Source organism: Amphiura filiformis, chromosome 1 (assembly GCF_039555335.1).
Source record: "Amphiura filiformis chromosome 1, Afil_fr2py, whole genome shotgun sequence".
In the NCBI taxonomy this organism is placed as follows: Eukaryota; Metazoa; Echinodermata; class Ophiuroidea; order Amphilepidida; family Amphiuridae; genus Amphiura; species Amphiura filiformis.
Genome location: NC_092628.1, coordinates 100583735 through 100603679, shown reverse-complemented (window position 1 = coordinate 100603679; position 19945 = coordinate 100583735). Strand labels below are relative to the sequence as shown.

At 34.3% G+C, this 19945-nt stretch overlaps 6 non-coding genes across 6 annotated transcripts; all 6 read left to right on the top strand.

Annotated features, from left to right (window-relative positions):
- The first annotated feature begins 1069 nt into the window (after nt 1-1069).
- On the top strand, nt 1070-1141 carry Trnaa-ugc (transfer RNA alanine (anticodon UGC)). The gene has a single exon. It is a non-coding gene; the product is annotated as a tRNA-Ala (tRNA).
- A 5694-nt stretch (nt 1142-6835) lies between these two features.
- Nucleotides 6836-6907, top strand: Trnaa-ugc (transfer RNA alanine (anticodon UGC)). The gene has a single exon. It is a non-coding gene; the product is annotated as a tRNA-Ala (tRNA).
- Nucleotides 6908-8057: 1150 nt separating this feature from the next.
- Nucleotides 8058-8129, top strand: Trnaa-ugc (transfer RNA alanine (anticodon UGC)). The gene has a single exon. It is a non-coding gene; the product is annotated as a tRNA-Ala (tRNA).
- A 1480-nt stretch (nt 8130-9609) lies between these two features.
- On the top strand, nt 9610-9681 carry Trnaa-ugc (transfer RNA alanine (anticodon UGC)). Its single transcript has one exon. It is a non-coding gene; the product is annotated as a tRNA-Ala (tRNA).
- Nucleotides 9682-11491: 1810 nt separating this feature from the next.
- On the top strand, nt 11492-11563 carry Trnaa-ugc (transfer RNA alanine (anticodon UGC)). Its single transcript has one exon. It is a non-coding gene; the product is annotated as a tRNA-Ala (tRNA).
- Nucleotides 11564-12993: 1430 nt separating this feature from the next.
- On the top strand, nt 12994-13065 carry Trnaa-ugc (transfer RNA alanine (anticodon UGC)). Its single transcript has one exon. It is a non-coding gene; the product is annotated as a tRNA-Ala (tRNA).
- The last annotated feature ends 6880 nt before the right edge of the window (nt 13066-19945 follow it).

Genomic DNA, 19945 nt, shown 5'->3' with positions numbered 1-19945 from the left:
TCCATAATTCTCTAATCCAAAATATAAATATTTTATTGAAAAATGTCAACTGCTAATTCCAGATAAATATAGCACTATTTTTAATTTATTATCTTGTTTTGCCAAATGAAACATATAGCTAAATCCTAATCCTTTAGGGACCGTTCACAGACACTTGTTAGGGGTGCCTGATGGAAAAAAGGGGGGCCTTAAATGTTTTGACCCTCCTGAAAAAATGACCACAAATTTTCCTGGGAAAATTGAGCCTGCTTTTCTATGGGGTTGAATGCATCAGCCCCCTAACAAGTGTTTGTGAACGGTCCCTTAGTTCTAACTGGCAAGAAAGTTCGATTTAAATAATTTAAACATTGTTAAACTGGTGTTGATATATTTAGGGGCCTCATTTTCGATCACATACAAAGCATTATTAAGATACCAAAGTAATAGAATATGATTATTTTTATTTATTTATTTTTTTAATTTATATAGTAGACATCGCAATTTAAATTGTTAATCTATTTTTAAGAGTGAACGCAGGGTCGCCGCATTTGGCGGGAAATTGTTTGACTTTATTTTCGCTATACTATAAAGTAATAAACACAAGTATACAAACGTACATTGAATTTTGTGATATTTTTAGCCGTAAAAGAAATTTAAGGGCCTAATTTAAATTTTTAAAAAGAGAAAGTAGTAACATGAATTAATGTTTCTAGATTAAAAATATGTAATTTTTATTATTGAAATGTGAGCGTGATGGTTCAGAATTTAGGGTTAAAAGTCCAGTTTTTTAACCATTTCAAAAGGGGATATTTTTCCCGAATGTTGAAGATACAGTTGTTGGATTCCTTTTATCATTTCCTTTCCAAAAATATATACTTTTATATTTTATATGATATTTTTGACCATACGAGAAAATTGAAGAAAGTAATAACAAGACTTTGTTGTTTTTTCAAAATTTTGAAAATACAGTTGAATTCAGTCCTTTCATCATTTTCTTCCCAAAAATATATACTATTATACTCGACTTTGTTACTTTAAAAGAAATAGTAAAAATAAAGTCATTCAATTCCCAGCCAAAAAGCACGACCTTGGGGTTGTAGCTCAGTGGTAGAGCGCACGCTTTGCATGTGTGAGGCCCCGGGTTCAATCCCCGGCAGCTCCATTGTGTTTTTGGGTGTGTTTTTTTGGTTGTCATCTTCGCATAGACATTATAGACTAAGCAACAACATAACACTTCATCCTATTTGGAATAAAGACTTTTGAGTTAATTACTTTTTTCTTATAGTGTCTACGTCTCTAAATCTTCTCACTTTTTGTTCCACTCACCCTTTTCTCCCCCTTTTTCTTCTTCTTTTCCATCATGTCCATTCTTCATCATTGTACATCAATGCGTGTCATATTCATATTGCAGACTAACAAACAATTTTTCATAATTCTCTAATCTAAATATAAATTGCAATTGAAAACACTTTTTATTGCAAACTTTAAAGGAATTAATAAATAGATATGTCATGGTGATATATTTTCCCATTTTAACTTGTAACTTGGGCTGGAACAACCACGCCCTTATGACGCGATATTTCATGTAGATTTGGTTCTATGTATACACGGGGCAGGTAGGTGACTTCCTGCGAAGGACGAGTCACTCTCGAGTTTCATTTATGCCTACTTATACATGTTATATGAAATATGCCAAAATATCGGCATTCGAAATCTATTCAAACCTGTTGCGATGTCGCTAAATGTTTCTCATTTACAACTATTTGGGTTGAACCAACAGCCGGTGTTTCAAATTCAAAATCATTAATTCCCGCCGCCATATAAAGTGCGATTTCAATGTAATTGGATTGACTGACAAGAATAATCACACAAGTACAGAATGATGGAAGGCCAATGCATTGTAATGAAATTGGGCCCAATACAAGTCACAGTATTGATCACGGTTTCATCAAGTTTTATTGCGAGCGCGATGACGGATGTTGATGCCTTATCTGTCGGTGTAAGATTAGTTTAGAAGAAAGACATGGAAATTCGGCTCCTATTGCACGGGTAATCTTGTCAAGTCTCCATATCGTGTTATATACCATGATATCCCACAAAATACGGATTGATAGTAAATCGCATCTAAGTGGTTCTGACAATCTTTGATATGGTTAGACCCTACCATGATGCACTTATGGTCCATGGCAAGCCCGATTCGACCTTTGTGGCATTAAACCCAGTTAACAGGATATTAATCCAGTAAATCGATTCAGTAAAGCAAATAAGCTTATGCATTCGATCACTAACGACAACCAGCTTCGGTCGATTACCCCAGCTGCAGCGTGTGTAAACTCTAATTTGCATAGAGGCTGTACGTGAAATTATTGATTGGCTCCAAACAAAGGATTTGAACCGGTGCACCGTAATCATGTCGCAGTGCAGTCCATTCAATCAAATGTTGTCATCAACCTATTTGATCGCAGTGCATTGTTATGTGTGTGAGACGAACTGTCGCGGTTGATTGCAATCAAACAAACGATGTCTTATGTATTACTTTGTTCCGTGATGAAAATCGTGATGTTTTATTTAATCACTCTCGAAAAAAGTATTTCTTTTGTAGGCCTATTACTTTGTTTTGTGATGAAAATCATGATGTTTTATTTCATCACGCTCTTAAACAAACGATTTCTTATGTATTACTTTGTTTCGTGATGAAAATCATGATGTTTTATTTCATCACTCACGAAAAATTGATTTCTTATGTATTACTTTGTTTCGTGATGAAAACCGTGATGTTTTATTTCATCATCACGCTCTATAACAAACGATTTCTTATGCATTATATTTGTTTTGTGATGAAAATCGTGATGTTTTATTTCACCACGCTCTAAACAATAATTATAGTTAAATGCATTTTAAGAAAAAAATCTTATTAAAACAGTATGTTGTTTAGAAAAAATGTAGAAAGTGATGATGATGATGATGATGATGATGATGATGATGATGATGATGAAGATGATGATGATGATGATGATGATGATGTCTCCAAAAGTGTCCCGGGTTATTTTCTTGCCCTAAATGGTGCGTATCTATTAATAAGGCACTTCAATAATCAATAATCAGTCCCGTGACGGCCTCCACTAACTAGCTACTAACTTGGGTTATGGGCGCTGAATTTCATGTTCACTGTCACTTACTCATCAGCGAAGTACGACCCTTTGTCAACCACCTACAGTACCCAATTTCGGCATACTATGTAAGAAACTCATCATGATGATCGAACAGAGAGTACTTTAAATGTAGCTTGTACCGTTTTCGTGTGGCATTCTTCAGAAGTGAGCAGTCCGTTTACCAAAATTTTCGGTCAAATCCCCATTCAATTAACACGGGACGTTGGCTAGCTATGTCTTGCCCTCACTCACTATTTTACCAAAGTACGAATATTTCTGAGCAGTGTTGGAGGACTCGGGACTCGGACTCGGACTCGAGTCCGGACTCGAGTCCTTTTTTCAAGGACTCGGACTCGGACTTGGACTCGGGAGCTAATGACTCGGACTCGGACTCGGACTCGGACCCCAAGGACTCGGGGACTCGGCTCCGAGTCCTCCTCGAGTCCAGCAAAAAAGGTCTTTTTAGGCCTTTCATTTTCGTTCCAGCTCTGTTTTCGTTCATTGTAAACTTCCTTGCTTGATCAATGATCACATCATGTGATTAATTTAAGTAATTTTGCATGCAAATAAATTCAGTTTGTAAATAAAAGTACAACTAAAAAGCAAGATTGCTTTCAGTTATATCTTTATATATAGGCCTAAATGGATTTTAATCATAATCATTTGTTTTGACATGACTGCTTTGTTAGACACAAGTCTAGAATGTACATGAATAATAATACCCTGGGATGGGGCATTCAAGTTAAATTTTGGTAGGGGTGTGTTGTGCCGAACTTTGTGGTCAAAATAGGGGCTTGATGAACTGAAATTTCAACATTTTTGTGAAGGTCTGTGAACTAAAATTGGGTGAAATTATAGGCTTTGGAGCTAACAAATTCGAAATGTTTCAAAATTTGAGCTAAAGAGCTACCATTTTCAGAGTGTTAGGCTCAATGAACTGGAGCATGGGTCTTAAGGATAGGAACTGCCGGAGAGCCTGGACAAGGGACCCTTGACCACCGCACATACCCGTACCACCTTCACATGTGAGTGACCACCACCCCCACCCCCGGAATAATACTGCTTAGGCCTACAGTCAGATCCAACACCCCTTTGTTTGGCACTTGAAGTTTGGTACTGACGTCATATATTTATTGTCATAATGCATCATGTTGCCTCTTTAAAACACAAACCTAATAAGTTACTGTGATTAGGCCTATTCTGTTTCCAAGGTATGCTACCAAGGGGCTGAGCAAAAATTATGAGCATGGGGGGGAAGGTAAAATTGTGGGTAAGAAATCGAAAGGGAGGGTGGAAGCCATTTTTGGCAAACCGAGAGGGGGGGAACAAGCAATTTTAGGCATTATGGGGCACCTTTCAAATAAAGCGCTCTAAAAGGCTTATAGAAAACAGTACGGAAACGTTTACATATGCCATGGAAATATTCTCATATTCCATGTATATGCAAATTTCCCTACTCGCTGCGCTCCCACCATAATCTAAACCATTTAAGGTTTGTAAATTGGAATCCCAAAACTTAATGGCATGTGCAAAAGGGGGGTGCAAAGATTTGTGAGGGGGGACAAGCGATTTTTGGCAGGCCGAGAGGGGATAAGCATTTTTTGCAATTTCATCCCTCCCCGGCTCCGCATAATTATTGCATAGCCCAAAAACAATACTAGGCATGCTAGGTGGGACTAGCAAATTATGTATTTACAAGAAAATAATATAGAACTAAAATTCTGGTTAAGTATAGGTCTACGTTGAAAGTATTGGTGAAAACCCCGGGGCTTGAAATTGATACATAAGGACTCGGACTCGGACTCGGACTCGAACATTGAGGACTCGGACTCGGACTCGGACTCGGACATCATAAATTGGCAGGGACTCGGACTCGGACTTGGACTCGGACACCAAGGACTCGGACTCGGACTCGGACTCGGATGATGAGGACTCGACTACAACACTGTTTCTGAGCATCTAACCTAGCTGTAATTTTAGGTCATGTTAGAGGAATATATTTGCTAGAAGTTTTTGAGAGTACTTTTAATATTGGCCGGTTATTTTTCACACATTGACGTTAACTAGACAAATGCCTATTCTTCTAACATGGCACGATTTGTACAGGTCACAGCTCAATGGTGAGAGCACTGTGTATTGTGTATAGGAAAACGGACAGTAACTGCAGTATGCTTCATTTTCTACACGAACCTATCGGATTCGCGCTTTTTTCATCTGATTTCCTGCATGAAAGGCATACTTAGTCTCTGTCACAAGTAATACTTTGACATTGGCGTTTCCCCAAGTGTGCATGCGTATAGGGAACGGAATCAAGCAGAGTCTATTTATTTAAACCAGGTTAACGTGTTAACCGTGGGAGTGGCACGAATAGTTTATTTTTTACCCGTATTGATTGGAAGCTTCCATAGCCCCGAGACATATATCTCAGCAATTGTCAGTTTTTATTTGTATGGTAGAAAAATTGTCCCTTATTTGAAACAATAATCGCCCAAATCGATTCAGTGCCAATATTTTTGTTGTCCCATTTGCACACGCGATCTGTGCACGACAAAGACATTTAAAATATTCTTTGGGCCCAGATGTTCAGATCAAAGATACTCATCTTTGGTTAAATCCAAGGGTAATATCGAGTCTTCATGAAATGGACCAGCCCATTTTTTATTTTAGTATTCTGCTAAAAGTCAAATAACAGTTAATTGATCAGAATTTAAAATTATGTATTTGGACATAGACCTTCTACATAATTATATTTGTTCAAATATTAGTTCTGGCCGAAAAGGGAAAAAAATGCACTAAAAATAACCATGGTTACATCTCGTTTATATATAATAGTCCGAATGGTCATTTAGTCCGAAATCCATTAATGGTCGTTATTAACCCTACATATCCTAACCATACCTAACCTTAAGCATAACCCTAATCCTCACCCAACCGTAACCTATAACCTAAGTCCTGAAGCTAAACCTAAGCACGTATCTTAAACCAAACCCCAACTTGAACCTAACCATAATACTAACACCTGACCTATAACCTGACTTATACTTTGAACACAAACATTATGTAACCAGAGGTAAAAAAATCTAAACTTTTTAAGTAACAAAGACAAGTATTAAGAACAAAGTATGTGTTTTTGGAAAGGAAACGATTAAAGCTGAAACTAAAAAGGAATTCAACTGTATCTCCGAAATTTTGAAAAATAACTTGAGTCCCAAAAAAATGATTTTCCCACCAAAACGTTCGAAATACCATATAGCTAGTCCCGCTTATATTTCGAAATCCTATATTATTGTTAGAGTCTAGTCCACGATCTCGTTACTACTTTTGTCAAATTTGTATGAAATGTCCAAATTTGCATTATTGTTATTTTATATATTTGTTTACTGATATTTTTCGTCATAAAACAAATTTCTGGACGCAGTTTAAAAAATGAGAAAGCAGTAACAACAATTTTGCCTCTGGATTAAAAATATGTAATTTTTATTATTAAATCTTTTAAACCTTTTTTGACAAAACGGGTATTTTTCCGAATCGTGAACATACAATTGAATTCTTTTTATCATTTCCTTTCCAAGAATGTATACTTTTCAATACTTTTCATTGTTACTTAATGCTTAAAAAGATACAGTGAAAATAAGTCAAGCAATTTCCCGCCAAACGCAAGCCTGCATGTTAACACTACGTATAATCTTCGTGTCTGCAGCGTTGGGGCTGTAGCTCAGTGGTAGAGCGCACGCTTTGCATGTGTGAGGCCCCGGGTTCAATCCCCGGCAGCTCCATAAATTTTGGTTGTTCGTATAGGCAAAGCAATTGTGTACTCATATTTGGAATGAAGATTTGCAAGTAAAAATTACTTTTTTGTTTCATTTCTTGCAGGGCCCCTGGTATGTTTCTAAGTCTAATTTCCCTTTTTCTCCTTCTTCCCCATTCTTCATTCATTGTACATCTTCATCATGTAGATGTTCATATTGACCAAACCAAAGTGACGTAGCCTACTGTTGTGTATAGTTCTCTGATCCAAATATAAATATTGCGATTAGAAGCACCTTTTATTGAAGACTTCATCAAAAAATAAGGAATTTATCACACAGAGGTGTTTTCCATTTTAATCGGATGTTGTTATCAGTATTGAAATCGTGATACATTTGTAACTGGGACTGGAACAGTCATGCTATGGGTTTGCACCAATCGGACCTGCAATTTCAAACAGATTTGATAACCTATACACTTAACATGGCCCAATATTCTCTTCGAACTTTTGATTTTTTTTTAAAGTTCAAAAACTAGATATTCCCGCCAAAATGTTCCGACGACAATAACTAGCTAAGCTTATATTTCCAAATTCTATATTGTGGTTAGAGTCCACAATCTAGTTAATATTAGTTTCAAACTATATGTATATTTTTCAACAATATGTGCCGAAATAGGTGAAAATGTGCATTGTTGTTCTTTTTTACCAAGTTTTATGACATTTTTGTGGCCATAAAACAAATTTCTGGACCTATTTTTAAATAATTGAGAAAGTAGTAACAAGAATTTTGTCTCTAGATTAAACATATGTAATTTTTATTATTTTGAATCCTTAGTGTGGTTCAAAATTTTTAGCTGAAAAAATTCCTTGATAAATCTTTTTTCAAGTGTATTTTCCCCAATTTTTAAGAAACAGTTGAATTCCATTTATCATTCCCTTTCCAAAATATATCTCTTTAAATACTTGTCTTTGTTACTTTAAAATATATAATAACAAAAATAAAGTCACAAAATTTCCCTCCAAACGCAAGCCTGCATGCATTCTTTTATTTACATTTACCAAACATAAGGTGCAGTCAAAACATAAAGAAACAATGCACAAAGTAAGCAAGAACTAAAGCTACAAAAGCTATACCCGAGTGTGCTAACACCACATAAAATCTCTTTGTCGACGCAGTTGGGGCTGTAGCTCAGTGATAGAGCGCACGCTTTGCATGTGTGAGGCCCCGGGTTCAATCCCCGGCAGCTCCATGAATTTTTGGTTGTCGTCGTTGTTTAGAGTAAGCAATTATAAACACGTTCTCTTAGGGGCGCACCATTAGATTTCCAGGGGGGGCATGGGAGTTTTTTGAAAAAAAAAAAACTTTGCCCACTAGTGAGAAAAAAAAAAAAACTTTGCCCACTAGTGAGACGAAAAAAAAATTTTTGCCTCACTGATGAGTAAAAAAAAAAATTCCCCACCCAACTTTGTATAAAAATGTACATTAAAATTGAAAAAAAAATAACTTCGCCGCCGAAGGCGGCGAAAAAAAAAAATTGGTGCTCTTGGAGGCGAAAAAAAAAAAATTCCACCGCCTTCGGCGGCGAAAAAAAAAAAAATCTGCCTGACCCAAACTCCCATGCCCCCCCCTGAGAATCTAATGGTGCGTCCCTTATTTAGAATGAAGTCTTTTGAATTAATTGTTCTTTTTTTTTTCTTGTAGGACCTATGTTTCTAAATCTCGTCACTAGTGTTCAACTTCCCTTTTCCCTTTTCTTCCCCATTCTTCATTCATTGTATATCTATGCTTGTCATGTTCATAAATAGACTAACAAACAAACCAAATTGGCATACTATTTCATAATTCTCTAATCCAAATATAATTTGCAATTTTATTGAAAACTTCATCAAAATTAAAAATTACTATCTTCTTCATCTTCTTCTTCTTATCATTATAGAGCATTAGTAAGATTTCAAAGTAATAGAATATGATATTTTATCTAATGAGATTGTAAATATTAGTAGGGCCTAGACATCGCAACTTAAATTGCCATGATTGCTAAACTATTTTTAAGGGTGCACGCATTTGGCGGGAAATTGTTTGACTTTATTTTCACTGTATCTTTTAAAGTAACAAAGACAAGTATATGAACGTACATCCTGGAAAAGGACATTATTAAAGGAATTAAACATTATCTTCGAAATTTGAGAAACTCATTCAAAAAACTAGATTTTCCGGCCAAAATGTTCGGACCATAATAGCTAGCTCCGCTTATATTTCCGAATCCCATATTGTGGGTAGAGTCCACAATCTAGTTATTCGTTTTTCAAACTTGTGTATATTTTTCAACATTATAGGCCCAAATAGGTCAAAATGTGCATTGTTATTAATTTTTTACTATTTACAAAGTTTTATGACATTTTGGGCCCTAAACAAATTCCTGGACATATTCTTTAAACAATTGAGAAAGTAGTAACAAGAATATTGTCTCTGGATTAAATAAAAGATATATATTTTTTTATTATTTTGAATCCTAAACAGTTAGTTGAAAAAATTCCTTAATTAAAAAAAAAATTGGTATTTTTCCCAATTTTGAAGATTCCTTGTATCATTCCCTTTCCAAAAATGTATAACTTTTTTACTTATCTTTGTTACTTTAAAAGATATAGTAAAAAATAAAGTCACACAATTTCCCGCCAAACGCAAGCCTGCATATCAAGACTACGTATAATCAGTGATTGCGAAACGTTGGGGCTGTAGCTCAGTGGTAGAGCGCACGCTTTGCATGTGTGAGTCCCCGGGTTCAATCCCCGGCAGCTCCATAAATTTTTGGTTGTCATTGTTGTATAGAAAAGGCAATTATATACATGTCCTCTAATTTGGAATAAAGACTATAAAATTGAATTAATTTTCTTTTTTTTTCTGGTAGGGCCTGTGTTTCAAATGTTCCATATCCCTTTTCCTTCTTCCCTATTCTCCATTCATTGTACATCTCTGCTTATCGTGTTCATATTGGAGACTAACGAACAAACCAAATTGGCATACTATTTTTCATAATTCTCTAATCCAAAATATAAAAATTTTATTTAAAACTGCTAATTCCAGATAAATACACCACTATTTTTTTAATTACAATTTTTTATCTTGTTTTGCCAAATGAAACATATAGGCCTACTAGTAGCTAAATCCTAATCCTTTAGTTAGTTCTAACTGGCAAGAAAGTTCGATTTAAATAATTTAAACATTGTTAAACTGGTGTTGATATTTTTAGGGGCCTAATTTTCGATCACATACAAAGCATTATTAAGATACCAAATAGAATATGATTTTTTTATTTATTTTTTTTTTTTTTTTAGTAGACATCGCAATTTAAATTGTTAATCTATTTTTAAGAGTGAACGCAGGGTCGCCGCATTTGGCGGGAAATTGTTTGACTTTATTTTCTCTATACCTTTTAAAGTAATAAACACAAGTATACGAACGTACATTGAATTTTGTGATATTTTTAGCCGTAAAAGAAATTTAAGGGCCTAATTTAAAATTTTAAAAAAAGTAGTAACATGAATTAATGTTTCTAGATTAAAAATATGTAATTTTTGTGAGCGTCATGGTTCAGAATTTAGGGTTGAAAGTCCAGTTTTTTAACCATTTCAAAAAGGGGATATTTTCCCGAATGTTGAAGATACAGTTGTTTGATTCCTTTTATCATTTCCTTTCCAAAAATATATACTTTTATATTTTATATGATATTTTTGACCATACGAGAAAATTGAAGAAAGTAATAACAAGACTTTTGTCTCTAGATTGTAAATATGTCATTTTTATTATTTTGAAATGTTGGGTTGAAATGTCCCGTTTAAAAAATAATAATAAATAAAAAAAAAAAATAAAATAAATAAATAAATAAATAAATAAATAAATAAATAAATAAATAAATAAATAAATAAATAAATAAATAAATAAATAAATAAATAAATAAATAAATAAATAAAGGGGTTTTTTTTTTCAAAATTTTGAAAATACAGTGGAATTCAGTCCAGTTTTTTAACCATTTCAAAAAGGGATATTTTCCCGAATGTTGAAGATACAGTTGTTTGATTCCTTTTATCATTTTCTTTCTAGAAATATATACTTTTATATTTTATATGATATTTTTGACCATATGAGAAAATTGTTCAAACTTGTGTATATTTTTCAACATTATAGGCCCAAATAGGTCAAAATGTGCATTGTTATTAATTTTTTACTATTTACAAAGTTTTATGACATTTTGGGCCCTGAACAAATTTCTGGACATATTCTTCAAACCATTGAGAAAGTAGTAACAAGAATGTTGTCTCTGGACTAAAAATTTTGTATATTTTATTATTTTGAATCCTATAACATGCCTAAGAATGGACACAAACTTTTAACTGTGAAATTCCTTTATTAACCCCTTTTTTCAAGCGGTATTTATCCCAATTTTGAAGATACAGTTGAATTCCTTGTATCATTCCCTTTCCAAAAATGTATAACTTTAAATACTTATCTTTGTTACTAAAGATATAGTAAAAAATAAAGTCACACAATAATTTCCCGCCAAACGCAAGCCTGCATGTCAATACTACGTATAATCAGCAATTGCGCAACGTTGGGGCTGTAGCTCAGTGGTAGAGCGCACGCTTTGCATGTGTGAGGCCCCGGGTTCAATCCCCGGCAGCTCCATACATTTTTGGTAGTCATTATTGTATAGAAAAAGTATTTAAATACACTCTTATTTGGAATAAAGACTTATGAATTAATTTTCCTTTTTTTCCTGGCAGGGCATGTGTTTCGAAATCTTGTCATTATTGTTCCATTTTCGTTTTCCTTCTTCCCTATTCTCCATTCATTGCACATCTCTGCTTTACTAATCATGTTCATATTGGAGACTATTCAAACAAACCAAATTGACATACTATTTTCCATAATTCCCTAATCCAAAATATAAATATTTTATTGAAAACTTCATCAAAAAATATTTTTAATTTATTATCTTGTTTTGACAAATGAAACATATAGCTAAATCCTAATCCTTTAGGGACCGTTCAAAAATACTTGTTAGGGGGGCCTGATGGAAAAAAGGGGGGGGGCTTAACATTTTTGACCCTCCTAAGGGGGGGCCTGAAAAGAATGACCACAAATTTTCCTGGGAAAATTGAGTTTATATGCTTTTCTATGGGGTTGACCCATAATTTTCATGTCAAAAGGGGAGGGCCTGAAATTTTGAAAGTTCGATTTAAATAATTAAAACATTGTTAAACTGGTGTTGATATATTTAGGCCCTCATTTTCGATCACATACAAAGCATTAGGCCCTATTAAGAAACCAAAGTAATAGAATATGATTTTTTTTTTAAATTTAGTAGACATCGCAATTTAAATTGTTAATCTATTTTTAAGAGTGAACGCAGGGTCGCCGCATTTGGCGGGAAATTGTATACGAACGTACATTGAATTTTGTGATATTTTTAGCCGTAAAAGAAATTTAAGGGCCTAATTTAAATTTTTAAAAAAAGAGAAAGTAGTTACATGAATTAATGTTTCTAGATTAAAAATATGTAATTTTTATTATTAAAATGTGAGCGTGATGGTTCAGAATTTAGGGTTGAAAGTCCAGTTTTTTAACCATTTCAAAAAGGGGATATTTTTCCCGAATGTTGGAGATACAGTTGTTGGATTCCTTTTGTCATTTCCTTCTCAAAAATATATACTTTTATATTTTATATGATATTTTTGACCATACGAGAAAATTGAAGAAAGTAATAACAAGACTTTTGTCTCTATTCGCCACTTGCACGGTTCCGCCATTATGCACTATATGCGGGAGAGCCTCGAACTGGCAGCATACATGAAAGGAAGAATTACGTAACCTTACACAGAATGTTATATGACTGGTTCAATTCCCATTCATGTATGCTGCCAGTTCGAGGCTCTCCCGCACATAGTGCATAATGGCGGAACCGTGCAAGTGGCGAATAGATTGTAAATATGTAATTTTTATTATTTTGAAATGTTGGGTTGAAATGTCACGTTTAAAAAAATATATATATAATACTATACTCGACTTTGTTACAAAAGAAATAGTAAAAATAAAGTCATTCAATTCCCAGCCTTGGGGTTGTAGCTCAGTGGTAGAGCGCACGCTTTGCATGTTTGAGGCCCCGGGTTCAATCCCCGGCAGTTCCATTATATTTTTCGGTTGTTTTTTTTTGTTGTCATCTTCGCATAGATAGACTAAGCAATAACATAACACCTCATCTTATTTGGAATGAAGACTTTTGAGTTAATTACTTCTTATAGTGTCTATGTCTCTAAATCTCCTCACTATTGTTCCACGTACCCTTTTCTCCCCCTTTTTCTTCTTCTTTTCCATCATGTCCATTCTTCATCATTGTACATCAATGCGTGTCATGATATTCATATTGCAGACTAACAAACAATTTTTCAAAATTCTCTAATCCAAATATAAATTGCAATTGAAAACACTTTTTATTGCAAACTTTAAAGGAATTAATAAATAGATATGTTATGGTGATATATTTTCCCATTTTAACTTGTAACTTGGGCTGGAACAATCACGCCCTTATGACGCGATATTTCATGTAGATTTGGTTCTATGTATACACGGGGCAGGTAGGTGACTTCCTGCGAAGGACGAGTCACTCTCGGGCTTCATTTATGCCTACTTATACATGTTATATGAAATATGCCAAAATATCGGCATTCGAAATCTATTCAAACCTGTCGCGATGTCGCTAAATGTTTCTCATTTACAACTCTTTGGGTTGAACCGACATCAGGTGTTTCAAATTCAAAATCATTACGTATGCTTCCAATTGACATAAAAATGTAATAGATCATTCCCGCCGCCGTATATAGTGCGATTTCAATGTAATTGGATTGACTGACAAGAATAATCACACAAGTACAGAATGATGGAAGGCCAGTGCATTGTAATGAAATTGGGCCCAATACAAACAGTATTGATCACGGTTTCATCAAGTTTTATTGCGAGCGCGATGACGGATGTTCATATTAGCTCATATTCATGCACTCTCTATCCCTGGGGGGGGGGGGGGGTCTTCCTGGTTGAAGGTATACGGGGATGTGCCACGGTTTTGGGGGCCTTTTCAGCGATTTTGGTATATCGATGGGTGGGTTTTCAGTGGATACCAATGCGCCCAATTGGGCGCATTTGGGCAAAAATGCCATTAAAGCGCCCAATTATGGCAAATTTGGGTGCTTTTTGGGTGCTTTTTCTTGAAAATTGGTATACTGATGGGTAGCAAAACAGCAAAAAGTAGGTATAGAGAAAGTCAGCATCCGAAAGTCTGCGTGGCACACCCCGTACAAAATTTTTCGAAGAACCCCCCCCCGGCTCTCTATCTGTTGATTGCGCGGATAATCTTTCCGAGTCTCCAGATAAACCAGGATTCCCCAAATACGGATTGCTAGTGCATCGCATCTAAAGTGGTTCTGACCATATCCCTGTTCCAGCAATCTGTGATTTAGTTAGTCCCTACTTCATTTTCTATACGAACCTATCGGATTCGCGCTATATTCATCTGATTTCCTGCATTATTTTATGTATTAAGGTATACTTAGTCGCTGTCACAAGTTACTAACGTTGTCCCAAGTGTACATGCGTATAGGGAACGGAATCTAACAGAGTCTATTTTTTTAAAAACCAGTTATAAGTGTTAACCGTGGGAGTGGCACGCAGTTTATTTTTTACCCGTATTGATTGGAAGCTTCCATAGCCCCGAGACATATATCTCAGCAATTGTCAGTTTTTATTTGCATGGTGGAAAACTGGTCCCTTTTTTAAAACAATAATTGCAAAAATTAGGAAGAATAATTTTGCTCTCACATTTTTCACGCCATAGTGCACGACGAAGACAATTCTACTCATCACTGGGACCACGCAATAACATTTAGTCCTGGCTTATCTGTGTAGTGTTTTAAACATCAAAAACGATAGTAAGAATACTAAATTGGGTTGTAAATTTAATATAAAAGTTGATTTGTGTATCATGGCTTGTATCGTTATGGTTGATAATTTCACCTTTTTCAAATCAAGTTATGTATTGCCAAAACATTTCATTGATCATGTTGATTTTCTGTTAAAATTTGTTTCTCATTTTCATTTTCTCTTTATTAGCCTAGCCTTCTTTAATAATTATTTGCACTAAATCGTACAGGTGTGAGTGATGCCAGCATAATTTGACATTTTCAAGGAATTATGATCTGGGTCTTTATGCATATTCTTTGATAATCAATGGTGCGATGCAGAGTTACAGCATATGTCTAGTGTGGGGCAATACATTCAAAAATTGTATTCACCAATCGCAAATATGGTAATTAATCTTGTTACATCACTACTTCTACGGCGAATAAACCCTAATTATACAAATCACTATCACTATCTTTGCATCGTATACAGGTACCAAACAGGTTTTATTTCATGATAATGTTATAACCTGTCAAGATGACATTCGATGAAATATATTCTACACTTAGAATTCCCAGCCAGGGGAGACGCATTTTCTTGTTTTTCAACACTTCAAAAGATACTCACGATATCTTGTTCCGGTAGAGCCATGAAAGTCAAGATAATACTACTGAAAAATAGCTCACATTTCGTTTAAAATTTGTCATGATCATTTCTTTATGGGTGATGTTCTTCCATTGAATGAATACCCCTTTCTCACTTGTCTTGGTAGATATTTTATATAATTATTCGTCTGTGAAAATGAGTGATTTTTTTTGCCATTGGCCCGATTTGGTACTACGAGTAAGTATTAAGGACTACATAATCAATTACCTGATGCAGGTAATGACCGTTTAGCTTAATTTCTTCTTTTTTTTCTTTCATACCTTTCATTGCCAAACAAGATACATGGGTTTTCTCCTCTGTTTAACCATCATTGTAGTCCAGTGGCTGCTATGGGGAAATATTAAAGTTAGTTCCTTCTATCAACTTAGCGAACTAAGCGAATTGTAGTCCAGTGTTTTCAATAATTTTTTTTTTTAATGATTTTGTTTCAACATGTTCAGATTGTCAAGAAAGTCCAATAAAAAGATAATATCGTGATTTCAAAAATAATGATAATTGCGTTGTTGTTTTTTGTTTTTTTGTTGTTGGAAATTCAGGAGATACCGTATCGATTGGCTTTTGCCAAAAAAAATGCCATTAATACTTGCTCCAAATGCATTTCGGATATTCTTTACTTGATGCACACAAACCTCTGATTTTCTTCATCAAAGTTTTAATAACAACAATAACATCATAGTATTTTTAATGGCCTTATTGGTAAATAATAAGACTTTAAATGATTTCTCAAAGGTGAAATACTTTGTATATTAAACATCCAGTAATACAATACCATTATTTATCCGGGCTTTCCTTTTCCCCAGTCCATTTCGTAAACTACCCGTTGCATCTATATAAATGTTTTTGCATTCACGAATCTAAAGTGTGAAAACGATGCAATAAAAATCACACGGAAGTATTGTTTTAAATTTATATTATGCATATAAAAGTATCAAAACACCTTATTTTCAAAGTAAATAGTTATCTACAAATAATATTCGCTCACAGTTGTTGAAATGATCCATAAAGTCGACGACCTCATGTTAAGTCAAGTCAAGTAAGAATTGCGTGTTGATTGATGAAGGGAGGTGATGAATGCAACGGGTAAAAAGTATTATACGTCTTCAAATCAAATCAGTCCATAAACTCTTTGGGATTAAGTCTGTCTGTCTCAAGATGATTGCGGTGTCTTAATATGATTTTCAAATCTTATCACGTGCTAGATTCTGGATTGTTTTTGTGAATGATGAAGTGTTAAGATAACATATTTTTGTATATAGTATTGTGTTGTTTGAAATGCTGTACGTAAGAGACATTACTTTTATTGCGGTTTAATCTTCAGTTCTTGATCATGTTGATTGTACCGTTGTTTAAATTTATCCATTCTTTCTCGGATTTTCCTTTTTTTAATGTTGATATTTATTGCATCTATGCAGAGAATTTATTCACATTAATAATTATTATTAATTTTTATAGTTAATTCATTTATTCATATATTTACCGATGATTTAGTAATATATGAGTACTTGTATTCTACCGTTGCCTAAATATGTTCAAGGAGAACTACGTTCAGCACTTACATTAACATGGAGGACTTAAACATTAAACTTAAACTGGTATTAATATATTTTGGGGCTCAATTTACGATCACATAGAAAGCATTTATATAAAGCATTCTTAAGGTTTCAAAGTAATTTAATGTATTTATAATATATATATATATAGCTTAATTCAATACAATCAATAAATGCCATGTTTGCCTAATACTATTTTCCTCTTCTTACATTTCCAATTAATACAATGCATATTCTGGTTACATACTTTGCATATATTTCACCTACAATATTTAGGTCTTTTGAAGAAAAATGTGTCCCTTCAATACGAAAAGTCAACATTTTCAAATGATGGTCGGCTTTTCCTCCCATCTACATACTTTTAAGTACATATCATTAGATTTATTAAGTTTATTTCGAGGACCTTTAAATATTTAAAAAAGCAGCAAAATATCAATTTTCAATCATTTGCTATATTGTATTGTATCGCAAATTTAAAACAAAATACAAATTATTTGATATCAGAAGAACATTCCTCGTATTCAAAATGCAATTCGATATGTCTAAAATGCTCTCATGTCGCACAAAATACAGTACAAACGTTGCTATCCGTTCCCTTAACTAAATCTTTTGTGCCTTATTATAGTTGAAAATGGCCTTCTGACACCCTTGTTATGAAATATCTCAAGTTCTTCCTTTAGTCTCAAGGAATGAAAAAAGTCAATGGTCATATGCCTAATTAATGTATAGGTCAAAACAAGTCAAAGGGTTAAATCAAAATTACAGACTTGACATTTAATATGGAATATTTTTTCGCAAAATTCCAAGACTGGTATGGACGGAGTCTGCATAAACCGCACGGGCTAAATAATAATTGGGGTGTGTCGGGAGATGGTGTAAAACAATTGTTGGATATAAAACGTGCTTTCCATAAGTTTACATTATGGTGCTCTTAATGTAGCGAATTTGTCTAAAATGGCGGATTTAGGGAGGCTGAATTTGTGCTTTGTGGGGGACACAAATTTGGACTTTACGCAACATTGTGCTGTTATTATCAAATTTATAGGGGTTTGAGGTGATATTTCTTAAACTTTATCAGCAATTGGCATTCATCACAGCTGAAATACGATTGTAATGTACCAATTTTTTGAACAGGGGAGGAGCTTAAAAATAGGGCTCTTAAGCGTGGTACATACTCAGAGAGTTTGAATGGCCCCCTGGGGTCAAATGTTATAAACTTGCGGTACAAAAACAACTACGAGGATCCTGGTTGTCCAATAAACGCACGCTGTTTCTTTGTGTACATTAAGTTTATAAGATTTGGCCCCAGAGGACCATTCAATCTCTCTGAGTGCGAACCACTTTTAAGAGCCATATTTTTTTTAAGCTCCTCGCACTTTCAATACTGGTAGATTACAAGTGCATGTCAGTTCTGACGAACACCATTGGTTTTTAGGTTCAGTAAATATCGCCTCAAACCTGAATGCATTTGATAATATCAGAATAATGTTGCTCAAATTAAGAAATTTTACCCCCATAAAAATCAAATTCAGTCTCCCTAAATCCGCCATTTTAGGCTAATCCACTACATTATGAGCGCCATATTGTAAACTAATGGAAAGCACATTTTCTGTCAAACAATAATTCTACACCATCTCCCGACACACCCCAATTAATATTTAGCCCGTGCGGTTTATGCAGATCCCTCCCAGACCAGTCTTGGAAGTTTGCGAAAAAATATTCCATATTAAATGTCAAGTCTGTATATGGATACATTTTTCAAAATGGGCCAATTGCAATTAAATTCGTCTGGACAAACGAATACAAAAATTTTACTTTCAAAGTGTATTTGACAGATATTGCATTACTTGGGAGTGTTGAATTATGATGCTGCGTTCTTGATCTGGATATGTCTGTCTGGTTTGGATTGAACTTGAAATGGTGTATACATAACCCCACATTTCATGTTTTGTCGATATTCATGGTACAATGAAGCTGAAGATAAAACGTTTACGATAAACAGATAAATAACATATGAGGGTAACCCACGTGCCAAATTTTGGCTTCTTTGAATATTAGTATATTAGAATTTTTTTCGGCATGTCGCATAATTTGTAGCACTGTTTTGTTTTGAAATGATGTGAGGAACTTCTTACTAGATCATGTTGTTGTTGTTGTTGTTTTATCTTCTCTTCTGTCCTAGATTATACCGGTTTTTTTTTTATTGGGGGGACAGGTGGTGTGGAGGGATGTTTTCCAATTTATTTCTTCTGTTCGTCTTCTTTCGTTAATGCTAACAGTTGATACATTCAATTATCATGAATATATTAAAAACTATTGTTTATATAAGCATATTTGCTCACAGTTGATGAAATGATCCATGAAGTCGACGACCTCATGTTAAATCGGGTAAAGTAAGAATTGCGTGTTGATTGATGATAGGAGGTGACGACTGCAACGGGTAAAAAGTATTATACGTCTTCAAATCAAATCAGTCTATAAACTCTTTGGGATTAAGTCTGTCTGTCTCAAGATGATTGCGGTGTCTTAATATGATTTTCAAATTTTACCACGTGCTAGATTTCGGCTTGTTTGTGATGATGAAGTGTTAAGATAACATATTTTTGTACAGGGTGTCCCAATAAAAAGAGGCCCCTCATTGCGCCCTCTTTTTCTCCTATTTCAGAAAAGTTGATCAAGTATAATGTTGGTATGTTATGAAGCCTTTGCCCGTTAGCTTTAACAAACCGAAACAATTATTTCAATCGGCTCATAACATTTGAAGATATGCCCTTTTAAAGAAATGTATCCGTTTTTCACTCTGTCCACGGAGGAGGTTTGGCTACTTCAAAGATTGAAAAGTGCATATACCATGCATGAATATAAAACATTCCTCGATGATAACTTTATAAATTAACAA